General features: G+C 44.3%; 1 long non-coding RNA gene across 2 annotated transcripts in view; it reads left to right on the plus strand.

Moving 5' to 3' along the window:
* Positions 1-13,266, plus strand: part of LOC119621858 (uncharacterized) — a 43,918-nt gene that overhangs the window by 14,193 nt on the left and 16,459 nt on the right. For both annotated transcript variants that reach the window (XR_005238446.2, XR_012093455.1), the window contains 3 exons: positions 9,077-9,304; positions 9,700-9,730; positions 12,737-12,924. This is a non-coding gene — a long non-coding RNA (uncharacterized lncRNA). The remainder of the gene's footprint in view (positions 1-9,076; positions 9,305-9,699; positions 9,731-12,736; positions 12,925-13,266) is intronic.

Genomic DNA, 13,266 nt, shown 5'->3' on the forward strand with positions numbered 1-13,266 from the left:
ATTTTTCAAAGTAATTTGTGACCTGAAAATGTTTAAGAACCCCTGACATGGATGTGGAGATTTGAGGGCTCCCAATACATTTGCAGAAATTCAGAATGGACAAATAAGGCAAAAGATGGAGACAGATGGAGGCCAAATTTCATCTATATTGCTACAAAAGTTGCTACTCAAGAAATGTGGCTTATATGTTTTGAGAAGTGGTCTTCCTGATATTGAATACTAGATTTATGCATATTTACTTACTCCACAGCACGCGGTGTAGGCATCTCGTCTCATCCTCTCTCTACAGGGGACAGAGTCTGTCCTGGAGCAGGCAAGCAGAGCGTGTCCCTCTGGGCAACTTGTTCCCCACAGAAGAAAAGAAGAGGAGGAAGAGGCGAGGTGGCACTCACCCAGGTTTTTCCCCCAGAAGTCCCCATCGTATTAGGTCACTCTTTCTTCCCTTAAATGAGGGAGAGGTGTGGGGAGAGAGGCCAGGAGTTTTATGTTAATGAGGCTCCTTCCACCTGGAGGGACACATCAGGTGTGGAGAAGAAGGGTTCTCCCTTAACAGTGAAGATGGAAAGACTGATTTCTGGTAATGAGTCCCTCATTTGTCCACAGAAAAATGAACAGGTTAGATGAAATAAGCTCCAAAGCCTTCCCCAGCCTCCACATATGGGAAACATTTCCAGTTCTAATACTCATGGCTTACATTTTTGATAGTTTGGGTTATGTGGGAAGCATATTTAGGCAGTGCTGTATTTCCTGCTTTGTGGCTTCAGTCTTTGTCATCCTGGGTCCCAGCTGGGAGCAGGTGCTGGGGAGCAGGTGGCCTTCCCCGTATCTCCAACTCAGGACCACCTGGGGCAGGGGGCGTGTGGAGTTTCACTTTAGCCTTCTCCCTGCTACCTCACCAGCTTACTTAGGAAAAGCAAGAGAAATGGGAAATGGGAGCTGGAAATGCAGCCAGTGAGCAATGGAAGAGCCTCTGGGGAACTCAAGGGGCAAGCGGGGGACATTAGTATCTCAGTGAAAATGCATTTTCCTGTTCTGAGGGCTCTCTAGAATGCATCTCATGTAAAAAGTGAGGAAATTGGGTATCCTATATACATATAAATAACACCCTTAATCATCATCGACCAAATAGGCTACACTGCTCCCTTATGTTTCAGGAAAGCAACCCGGGCATTCCCATGGCCTTTGGAGGGATTTTCCATGATTCTGTAAGTCCTTGAGTAATATTGAAGCTCTGTTATAACACCAAGCTACTTTTGCATTTATTTTCGTCTTAGGTTTGAACATTATTAGTTGTTTAAATTTTCATAGCATCCATGGTTCAGAAGAGTTCTGGGGAAGTCATTTAAATTCATCCTCCTGCAGGTCTCTTGGTAGGGCTGCAACTTGGCTAACAAAGACAAATGGCCTTCTATCTGATTCTGAAAGGTCTCCAGGGGAAGATTCCATAATGAACCACAGTAATCATGAATTGCTAACATGAATGTGCCCTACTTTAAGAAAACCTGACATGTGAAAGCCTATGTGGCAGGATAATTTATTGAGATACTAATCTGTGCTTTGTTCTCTGTAATTTACCTCCCCTGTCCCACCCCCATCCCCCATGAAGGTAGCCAGTTCTGTTTCCCTTCCCATGGAGGTGATAGAATTTACTTGTGCTATATTCCTTTTGCTTTATTAGACAGACGCGCAGAGAAACAGAACATGCTTGCCCACGTGCTAATTCTAAAGTCAAAGTCTAACTCCTCAAGTAGCAGTATAAGGAGGTGATGCTCCTTAGAGGATGCACCTCCACCTGATTCTTCATCGTCAGCTGTGTGTTCTTAGAAAATGGCTTTTATCTCTTTAACCTCTGTTTGATCATCTATAAAATGAAAGGTTGATTTAATGACATTCAGGTACCTCCCTGCTCTTGATTCTGTGGAATTATCAATCTCTTAAGCTCCGACTCCCAGGACAGCTGTGGAACATTTGCTTAAAGGCTTTGGAGTTGGGTGGCCAACTTCAGCAAAGGATATGCAATATTTGTGACAGGCTTATACAGAAATAAAATTTGCTCTTTGAAGTCACATTTAACTGGGCATCTTATATGTTATCTAGCAACCCTACTTGGGGTCACCTGCATTTGGGAGATGGAAGGCTGAGGTAGAAGAAGTTTGTTTCTTTTCATTGCCATCAAGATTGGATCTAGTATTCAAGAAACAGGTTTATATATTTTCTTTCTCTGTAAGCATGTCCATCTTATTTTTAAGTTTAGAGAATGGATGTCTTGGAATGAAAACTATCCTAGCACAATTTTCATTGAAATCTTCAAAATAAATATTTAACATGAAAAAAATAAATGAGATCTGCCCATTTTACTAAAAGCCAAATTTTCTATACCATATAAAAATTGGAGAGCAGACCAATGAACCCTAAAGCAAGAAGAGACCAACTGCTCAATTGATCAAAATGATAGAAGTTCTTCTACATCACCTCTCCCAGCGAGGGCATGACTGGTGTTACCGGTGGGAGTTATATTTTTCTCCTGTCCTCAACATTTCTATGACACAGGAAAGCAAATGGAGTCAAAGTTCTGATTACTTTTTCCTATAACACTACAAGCATTTTTTTAAAATGTCCTTCTGAACTCTCCATTTTAAATTTTGGAATTGCATTGAATGTCATCACACTATGATTTAAGGAAATCATCTGTGAATCAAAACAATCTTGATGATACAGGTTGGGCTCCCTGTGATTTCTTGACACAAAACAGGTCAGGATCTAAAACTGAATGTGGAAAGAAACATGATTTATATTTTGTCCAATTAGCCCATATATGACCTTCATGGGAAAGGAACATGGCCTTGGATAAAAAGACTCTCTCACTGATTTATCCCATTTTTAATCAAAGTAAGGTACCAACACATGCAGGATATAGTAATTCAGTCTCAAGATTAAATGCTGATAAAAATTTGCAGCAGTTTTAGCATCAAATATATGCTCACCCATAACAAGGAGGTCACTCTATTAGTGAGCAGGTCTGGGCACAAAAGTCCATTGTCCATTTGTCCACTTTGAATAATGTAGTGGAATCTAAAGCTTTGTGGACAAGAATGACTGACCCTGTAATGTCCTCGGTGCATCTGTACTTGAAGTGAGATTAACATAAGCATGATCTGCAGGAAATAGGTACCCTTTAAAGATACCTTCAGCTGTGTGTATGAGAGAGAGAGCGGGGCCACAGGGTGTGGTGGGGTAGGGGGAAAGAAGAGAGAACCTAAGAGACTGAGTGAAGGCAATTTACTTATCAATGTTCAGTTTTCCTAAATGTCAACTTGATCTCTCTCTTTTCGTACTTTACAGTTGAGAAATAGGTTTTGCATTTCACAGGAAAAAAAAAAATTGATTACTCTTAATTTCCTTTGTCAAGAGGTTTTGCTTTACTTGCATTCATAGGAAGGGCAAGTGGGAAGTATTTTGGGGCTATGAAAGAATGCCAGTGTGATGAGGCTAGGAAGTTTGTGGGCATGGTTCAGAACTCCGCTTCTCAGATCCATTTCAAAACAACTTAATATGCTCAAGTATTTTCTGAGGGGCAAGACTGTCCTACAGTATAGATTAAGTGGTCCAATTTTTTGCCTCTGGGAGAAGGAAAAAGATAATCCAAGTAGGTAGACAACTATTCAAAAGAAACATTTTATAGATGCTTAGCTTTGACAGTGTTCTGATGTTAAGCAGGGGTGGAGAGCGTGGTGCAGAGCTGCGCTCTGAAGCCTGGGGAAGCAGGGGCTGGGCTGAAAGCTGGGGAGAACTTAGATCAGATGTGATGCTGCCTAATCAAGGTTAAGACTTAGCCTGTTACCAGGGAGAAGAAGAAAGAGCCAGTGAACCTGACTACATAATTGCTATTTCTTTCAAAAAAAAAAAAAAAAAAAAAAAAAGATTGGGAAAAAGGGAGGAAGGAAAGGACAGGCTTAGACTCTGTAGGTTATTTCTGAATAATGGAAATATTTTTAAATTCTTGTTATAATTAATCAAATCTATGTTCTTTGGGAGTAGAAAACTAAATGAATGCATCATTAATGGCTTACTGTAAAGTACAATCATGCAAATGTAAGTCTCCTATTCATTCCAATTGAAAACTCTAATGATAATAGTTAACGTCTTGCACTGTCACTGTGTGCCAGCCATTGTGTCAAGAGCTTTCCGTGCATTATGTTCCTCACAACAGATGAGGAAACTGAGGCTCAGAGAATCGAGGCAAACTCATCACGTCTCAGTTTGTATATCAAGTAAACAAGAGTCGGGTCCCAAGGTCTTACTCCAAAATTGTGTTCAATAGCCATCATGTTGTATTTCTTCCTCTGCCTCCCTGCAATCGACATATCCTTGTAATCAGGAGCTGGTTTTTCTTAAGGAGCCAAAAGAGAGAAGAGATAATTTAGATGATAGGAGGAAAATTGTGGCAGAGCACATCTTTGTCACAAACAAGCCTTTGAAAATATCAGATGACTGAACTAAAATAAATGGAAGAGAGTGTACTTATTTGATGTGGGGTATGGTTTACTGCTATAGAAAACCAGCAATGGCCAAGGGACCAGTACCTCAAAGACGAAGACCAGTGACAGAGCTGGCAGGACAGGAGCTTTTGCTCACTGTATTCTAGGATGGGGTGGTAAAAGGCTAGGACACTTTGTAAGCATCTCTAGATTATAACTTTTGTCTTTTGGATTATGGAGATGCCAAGAGAAGCAGTACAGAAATAGGGCTTTTCACAATTTCAGGAGACACTTAAGTGAGAATGCAGCATTTCTCTTGTAATAAAGGTTAGGTAGGTTAGAAATCTCTTCCCCTTTTCAATGAACCAAGACATTGCTAAGTAGTTAGTACAGTGGCCATGTGTTTAACTGACACAGAGGGGAGAGCCGGACAGACTTGGTTTGCATCCGTGCATCTCTATGCAGGCATATCCTCCAATCTCCCAGACTCAGTTTCCTTATCTGCAGCATGGTGTTAGAATGCTTACACTGCTGGGCTGGGCATGGTGGCTTTCGTCTGTAATCCCAGCACTTTGGGTGGCCGAGGCTGCAGATCACCTGAGGTCAGCAGTTTGAGACCAGCCTGGTCAACAAGGCGAAACCCCATCTCTACTAAAAATACAAAAATTAGCCGGATGTGGTGGGCACCTATAATTCCAGGTGCTCGGGGGCTGAGACAGGAGAACTGCTTGAACCTGGGAGGTGGAGGTTGCAGTGAGCTGAGATTGAGTCACTGCACTCCAGCCTGGGTGACAGAGCGAGACTCTGTCTCAAAAAAAAAAAAAAAGAATGCTTACCTTGCTGGCTTGTTGTGAGGATCAGAGATCACATACAATTGTGGCTGGCATAGAGTAGGTACTTGATAAATGGTAGTTATTACCAGCCCACCGTTTTTACCAGGTAGGTGAAAGAAGGCTAAGCCAAGGAAGGGAAAAATGTTAAAGGCTGAAAAAAAAAAAAAAAAAAAAAACAGAGGGAGGGATAGGGTGGTGGCATCTGGCCTGCGAGCCCCGCTGTTGCCCCTCCCAAACTCTGTCCTTTTAACAAGCCATATGCAGCTTCCAACAGATGAGATCTGGTGTCTGCAAAGACAAAGCAGAGCCAAAAGGCGATGTAACATGAAATTATAGACTGCTTTTCCCTCTAATGAGCCAGCCCGCTCATTTAGAATGCAGTGCTGTTTGGAGCCCAGACTGGGCGGCATGTGCAGCCGTGCGCCCGCGCCGTTCCTCACGTGCACACGGGTGGCTTGAGCGCGCGAGCATGACTGCCAATATCACGGTTGGTTAGCTTCTGGCGCAATAGTGGGCGGTGTAGTGTGTGCAGGAGGCGGGGCGCTGGAGCCGCTGTCAAGGACGACTGTGGGAGTCACGCAGCCTCTAAGCTGCTTGGGAAATGGACTCTCATCAGTCAATACTCTCAAGATCTTGCTGAGTACAGAGGTACTTTGGGAGGGAAGTGAGAGAAAGAAGAGATACTAGCTTCCCCCAGAGGGCTTCCTGACTACCCAGCTGGAAGACCACACACACACCAGTAACACCTACTACATACACGCATCATGTGCACACGCCACACAGACCATGCATATACATGTACCATATACCACACATATGTACACACACGCTACACACATACCATGTGCACCTGCCACACAGACCATGTACATATAGATACCATAGATCACACATATGTACACACATGCTACACAGACACATCGTGTGCACATGCCACACAGACCATGCACATACATCTACCATACACCACACATATGCACACACACTACACACACATCATGTGCACATGCCACACAGACCATGCACATGCATATACCATATACCACACATATGTACACATGCTACACACATGTGCAATACCACACAGACTATGCACATACATATACCACATATCACACATATGTACACACACACACCAAACACATGGACACACATGCACATTACACACAGGCCACACCATATGTACACCACACACCACACTCATGTGCATACACTGTGTGTACCATGCGTGTAAACATACATACTCTATACATATACCACACACATAGACACACGTCATGCACATAACTGCCACACACAGACCACAGACATATGCATGCACACATATCACACCACATATGCACAACATATGTGCACACACTACATGCACCACATACGTGTGTGCACATGCATATCACACAGAGGGCACACATACCACATGAACACATACTGCATGCACCACACATGTACATACACCCCACGCTTTACACACATACCACACACATATGCCACATACAACACATATATACAGATCTATATTTATCACACACACACGCACATATCAATCCCATGCTGTACTCATGCACCACATACACACACTTTTACGTATAGATACCACATAGATATACTACACATGCATACAGATGACCTACACTCCACATCACACATCACACCTGCACACCCCATGTACATGCATGTGTCACACCCACAATTCTATACATACTATGTACATGTAGATAAACCCATCATAAAATACATACCTCCTACAGATCACATATATATGCATACATAAATATTACATGTCACACAAATATATATACCACACTTATACTGCACACTTGTACACACATGCAAACACCATGCAAATACCCCCCACAAAACACACACGTACACATCACACACATAAAAACACACTCCTATACACTACACGCATAAGTACACACCACACACACTACACACATACACAAAATCCTCCTATGCACACACACATATTCATACCACAAACATATATACACATGTACCACCCATGCCCCTGGCATATCACACATCACATACACACACATCATACACGTGCATACATAACACCAATTATATACACACAAAACACCACACAGCATACATGTATGTATACCACATATACATACATGTGCCCCTACACCCTACACACACATATACAAGTTACACACAAGTACACACACCACACACATCACCCTCATGCACATACCCCCTACACGTACCACACATGTTCACACAGTACATGTAAATACACACATAGTACACACATGTATCACACACATCTATATACCCCTCATACAAAACACACCCCCATACCACATACATACACAGCTCAACCACATACACATACCACACATACATCACATACATACACATGCCACACACCACACACCTGATCACACAACACACATGATGCACACACATGCAGAAATCTCTTCCACGTCCACACACATGACACATACACTCACTACTACACAACATACATGACCTCACACACAGCCCATAAACACAGATGCTAGCAGACACAAATGTGTCTTGCTGTGTCCCCTTGCAAAAGTGTATTCCTTTGGGGACCAGGACTCTAACATTGCAGAGCCTGGAGTTGTGGGGCAGGAAGTACCAATTGAACCAGTAGTCATAGATTTAAGGAGGGTCCCTGCTGCTTCCATTCATTGATTCCTGGACCCATGTACTTTTCCCACTGGGACACACCACCACAAAGGGGCCTCTGACTTAATGCACACACTGCGTCCTAGAGAATGATGTCCCATCCCCTCTGAGTCAGCATATCAGCTGCCCTTTTCGAGTGAGTTTTCAGGATTCCAAGGCTGGCTGTTTTTGGATGGTGTGACAGGTGATAGAGTGAGTGTGTCCCATGGCTCCACCCCCTCATTTGCTTCACTGTGAAGTGGGTCCCCTGTTGGATGCTGTATTACTTGAGATGTTGAGACTGTGGATCAGGGATACTGTAAACCCTTGGAGAGTGGTGCTGGCTGAGACTCTGTGGGCAGACAGGGCAAATTCATTTTGAGATTGGTACCCATACCTGTGGACTGCTGACTGTTCTAGGATAGCAGGGACCCAGTGTAAGTGACTTGTCATCACATGGTCCATTGGGCTCCTTAAGAACTACTGCCATTTCAGGGGCACTAGTTCCAACTAGTGCCAACAGGTTGTGCATTCAAAGGCAGCAGTATCCCGATCAGCCTTGTCAAGTGGAAGCCAGCAGTTTTGGGTCCATACACAGCCTCCATCTCTGTCCCTGTGGTGGTTCCATTCATGTGCTTCTCCTGCCAGCTCAGAGAAAGCTGATAGCAAAGACTGGCTAACAGCAGCTGGCTGCATCATTTTGTCTACTTGGTTGTTCAGTACCTCTTCTGTGAGGATTAAAAGTAACACCTATTACTTTCAGTGGGTATTAAAGTGTGGTGCAGCAATCTTGACACTTAATGCTCAATGCTATGTGTCCATTGACATGCCTCTCCCCCAGGACTCCCCACCAGTCTTTCTCCCAGGCTTCTGGCCAGCCCAGGAGTCTATATACAGTCGACCCCCTTATCTGTGGTTTTGCTTTCCATGGTTTCAGTGACCTGCAGTACCGTGCAATAAGATATTTTGAGAGACAATGTTCATATAACTTTTATTACAATATATTGTGATAATTGCTCTATTTTATTATTGGTTATAGTTGCTAATCTCTTACTATGCCTAATTTATAAATTCAACTTTATCATATATATATGTGAAGTTTGGTACTCTCTGCTGTTTCAGGCATCTTCGGAGGTCTTGGAACACATCCCCCAAGGATAAAGGGGACTACTGTATTCTCAGCTCAGGTCACAAAGTGGATGGTTAGGTGCACTGCTCACTGCTCACTGCTCTACCCATTGAGAAGTTTCCATTCTCTACTGTCTTTCAAGGCAACCCCCTGAATATGGCTGCATTTGTTCCAATGCAGTAATATGGACTGCATTTGTTCCAGCCCCTCTTCTTCAGAAGGTTTGTATCGTAAACGGCCTTGAAAGTTAGAGTTAGTGTCTCCCTCCAGAGCAAAGAGCAGGCATGCTTACTGCCCACTATAGAAGATTTGGGTTCCCCACGCTCAGGGCTACATTCCCCTACAATGTAGCCCACTGCATGTGCAGGTGTCACCTAGAATTTTTTTGCGTTGCTGTACAGGAATGAGAGCTCAGGGAACTGGTGTAAGAAAATGCTGATACTCTGGCTGCTGCGATTGTGCTGAGTAATAAAGTTCTTTGTCTCTGACCTTAAATCTTCTGCCAGCAGCCATACAACAGTGTCAGGATAACTTGTTAGCTTACAGGCAGGGTAAAATCTCAGACCCTTCACAGATCATAAACCAACCTTGGGCTTTCTCCTCTTTCTTTCTTCAGCTGGTCACGTGGGACACTCCTTCGACAAGAGGTAAGAGCTGGGGATAGTCGATGGAATTGTGGAGGGTGACAGGAGGATTTTTCTCCCTGTTCATGCAACTTACCCCATGCCTTTGGTTCCACTCATTTCCATCTTGCAATAGACTGCTGCTGAGCCTATGTGACCTCATGAATTGGCAGTTTCAAATGAACCTGGATTGAGTAGGGCGTAGTGGCTCATGCCTGTATTCCCAGCACCTGGGGAAGCCGAGGTGGGCAGATCACCTGAGGTCAGGAGTTCAACCAACCTGGCCAACACGGTGAAACCCTATCTCTACTAAAAATACAAAAATTAACCAGGCATGGTGGTGCGTGCCTGTAGTCTTAGCTACTTGGGAGGCTGAGGTGGGAGAATCACTTGAACCTGGGAGGCGAAGGTTGCGGTGAGCTGAGATCGGGCTGCTGTACTCCAACCTGGGAAACAGAGTGAGTGAGACTCTGTCTCAAAAACAAATAAACAAACAAACAAACAACCCCAGATCACAATGGACAGTCTGTATGCATGGTCACTTGATGTTCCATGGTCCAGCATTCCATTCTGAGCATTCCATGCTCAGAAACATGTGGGGGCTTTCTCAAAAAGCACATAATAATTTTGCTATAGATGGCATAACCTTGTTCCAGAACCCCAGAGGCCTGCATTATTGTTTTCTCATTGGGACTTGCCATAAACTCCATAGTATATCTTTTTTCTAATATTGGCTGTCCCAACACAATAGGGCTTGCTGGACCTTATGGCCTGAGTGGCAGGGCAGCTCGCCCCACAGCCTGGATCTGCTGCAGAGCCCATTCTTGCTCCTGGGCTTTCTGAAAGCTGGCAGTCTTCTGTGTCACCCAATATTCTTGAGTGTGGTATTGGTAGGTATGAAATGTGCTATCTCCAAAAGAAGCCAACGAGGCCTATCAGGTGCTGTGCTTCCTTTTATTGTGATAGGGGATGCAAGACATTTGTCTTTTACTTTAGAGATTATATTCTGGAGTCCTAAAGACTTCACGTGGTGGCAGCCTCCTGATTCTTCATATACTTTACCTTCTGCAGGGCATGTGTCTTCCCAAGGCCTCTGGTCTATAGCAACCTCTTATCATCTTGCCCAGTCAGCATGATGTCATCTTTGTAATGGCTCCATATGCCATTCTGCAGGATGTCCACAAGGTCCAGGTCTCCTGGGACTATATTATGGCAGAGGGTGAGTGAGTTTGAAAAGCACCAGAACAAAAACAAATTATAATCAATATCATTTCTTGGTCGCCAAATCAATGACCATGTACCATGTACCTGAGGCTTCTTAATATGTTCTGGGAATAAAATCACATCAGGCACTGCAGCTTTGATCAGGATTACTGCTTGACTAAGTGTGCAGTAGGCAATGGTCATTCTTCAGGATCCATCTGATTTCTCAACTCTATTGAGGGGGCTGTGATAATACTGCAGGTCTCCAGGTATCAACGCCAGCTCAGACCTTGTGTCTGATCATCCTCAAAATATATGATGAATTTCCTTTCCCCAGTGTGTGTAGTTTATTTAGGAAAGGACTAGAGAACTCATTATAGTTTATACTTGCCATGGTGTTATAGTGTCATTCTACTTGTGGATCCTGCCACCTCTTAGGTAAATGAGGCCCAGGTCTGAAAATCTTCTCAGACCTGGGAAATAGGTGAATGATGATGACTGTTTATTAGAAGGACCGCCCTCCGCCTCCTGCTCCTCTGTTCTTGCCTTCTTCTGATTGTGGCAGCATTCTCATTGACTGACCATCTCTGTCACCCCCCCAACTTATGTTCAACCACCTTGATCTTCCAGGGGTACTCTTCTGGTTCTTTTTTTTTTTTTTTTTTGAGACAGGGTCTTGCTCTGTCACCTAGGCTGGAGTACAGTGGTGCAATCTTGACTCACCGCAAACTTTGCCTTCTGGATTCAAGTGATTCTTGTGCCTCAGCCTCCCAAGTGGCTGGGGCTACAGGCGCGTGCCACCATGCCCAGCTAATTTTTGTACATTTAGTAGAGACAGGGCTTTGCCATGTTAGCCAGGCTGGTCTCGAACTCCTGACATCAAGTGATCCATCCACCTCGGACTCCCAGAGTGTTGGGATTACAGGCATGAGCCACTGTGCCTGACTGGTACTCTTCTGGTTCTTGATGGCTTATGCTAGCTAATTCTCACAGCTCTGTTGGGATATAATCTCCTTTTTCCTTATGAAACCCAACATATTCCTGACTGGAGTATGCTGAAATTTCATCTTAGTTATTGACCTGGAAGCCAGAATAAGAGATGGGACAATTTCTGAGGGGAGCACCTGTTACCTTGCTGAGGAGGGGATGTTGCTGTATCTTTCTGAATTGGAAAAATCCTAGTTCTTATTCTGGGGGAGCCACTTCTGAAAGCTCTGAGGCTTCAGAGGAATCTAGAGCAACAAAGCCCTTGGGACCATCCACCCCGATGTACCCATCCCAGTTTTTAGGGTCTCATGTTTCCCCAACTGGGACCCTGATTTCATAGGAGATCTGAATTAGTTTAAGCATCACTGGGGCTTTGAAACTGTAACTATCAGATTCCGAGTTGGCAGCTCAGCTGTGTCTGCTCTTCCAGTGCAGGAGAGAAGAGGCTTCCTATAAACTACCAGGAAGGTCCTCTGACTCCCACTCTTAGCTTTTATCTGTATGTCAACTGCTCTCAGTTTCTCACTATTCCCCTATAGGATACTTGTACTACTTAGTAGCAGCCAGCAAACTCCACTGTACGTGTAGCTTATGTGTTCCTCTTTCAGATGTCTGAGTCATTGCACATGCAAAGCCATTCTCCCCCAGCAGAATGTTTTCTCCCATGAAATCTTAAACAACTGGACTGCCACTAGGTGCCAGGGAATTACCGTACCCCGCATACCCCTCAAGATGGGCTCCTCCTTGTTGGGGAGGACCTGAGTAACCCAGTCGCAAAGCCTTATCTTTACGACCTGTTTCCTAACATCACTCCTGGTGTGTCCTGTGTCTTTTGAGCAGGGCATGCCAAGACAGGATTGGAGGTGTAAGCTATTTGTTGAGGTAGACTAAAAGAATAAGAGAGGAGCAGGAGCTGTCAGAGAGTCTTGAGACGGAAATGCCAGTCTGACACCTACTGAAGAAGAGACGGAAAGAAGTATTGGATAGGAAGAAAGGAAGGATTGCAATGGACCACAGTGCGGTTTTAGGTAAGTCTTGGCCAGGCCAATGGGAAGACCCAAAGCCATAGTTGCTGAGTAGAAAATTCCACATCAGTCAGGAATGGATGGTCCAGTACCCCTACCGTTCCCTGTCATTGGCTGGAAGCTCTCCAGAGAACCCCACAGTGTATCCAAAGGTGCAGCGGCTGAGGGCGGTCAATCAGCCATGTTCCTCACAGCAGATCCCCTTAAAAGGAGATCTGAGTGATCCACTTCCATGGCCACTGTGGCGATGGAACAACCCCATGTATAGGATTCATAGAGGCAGCCATCAAGGGGAGAGTAAAGCAGAGCCAGCGACTGGGGGCTCTTCAGAAAGGAAGGGGAAGA

Source organism: Chlorocebus sabaeus, chromosome 7 (genome assembly GCF_047675955.1).
Source record: "Chlorocebus sabaeus isolate Y175 chromosome 7, mChlSab1.0.hap1, whole genome shotgun sequence".
NCBI lineage: Eukaryota > Metazoa > Chordata > Mammalia > Primates > Cercopithecidae > Chlorocebus > Chlorocebus sabaeus.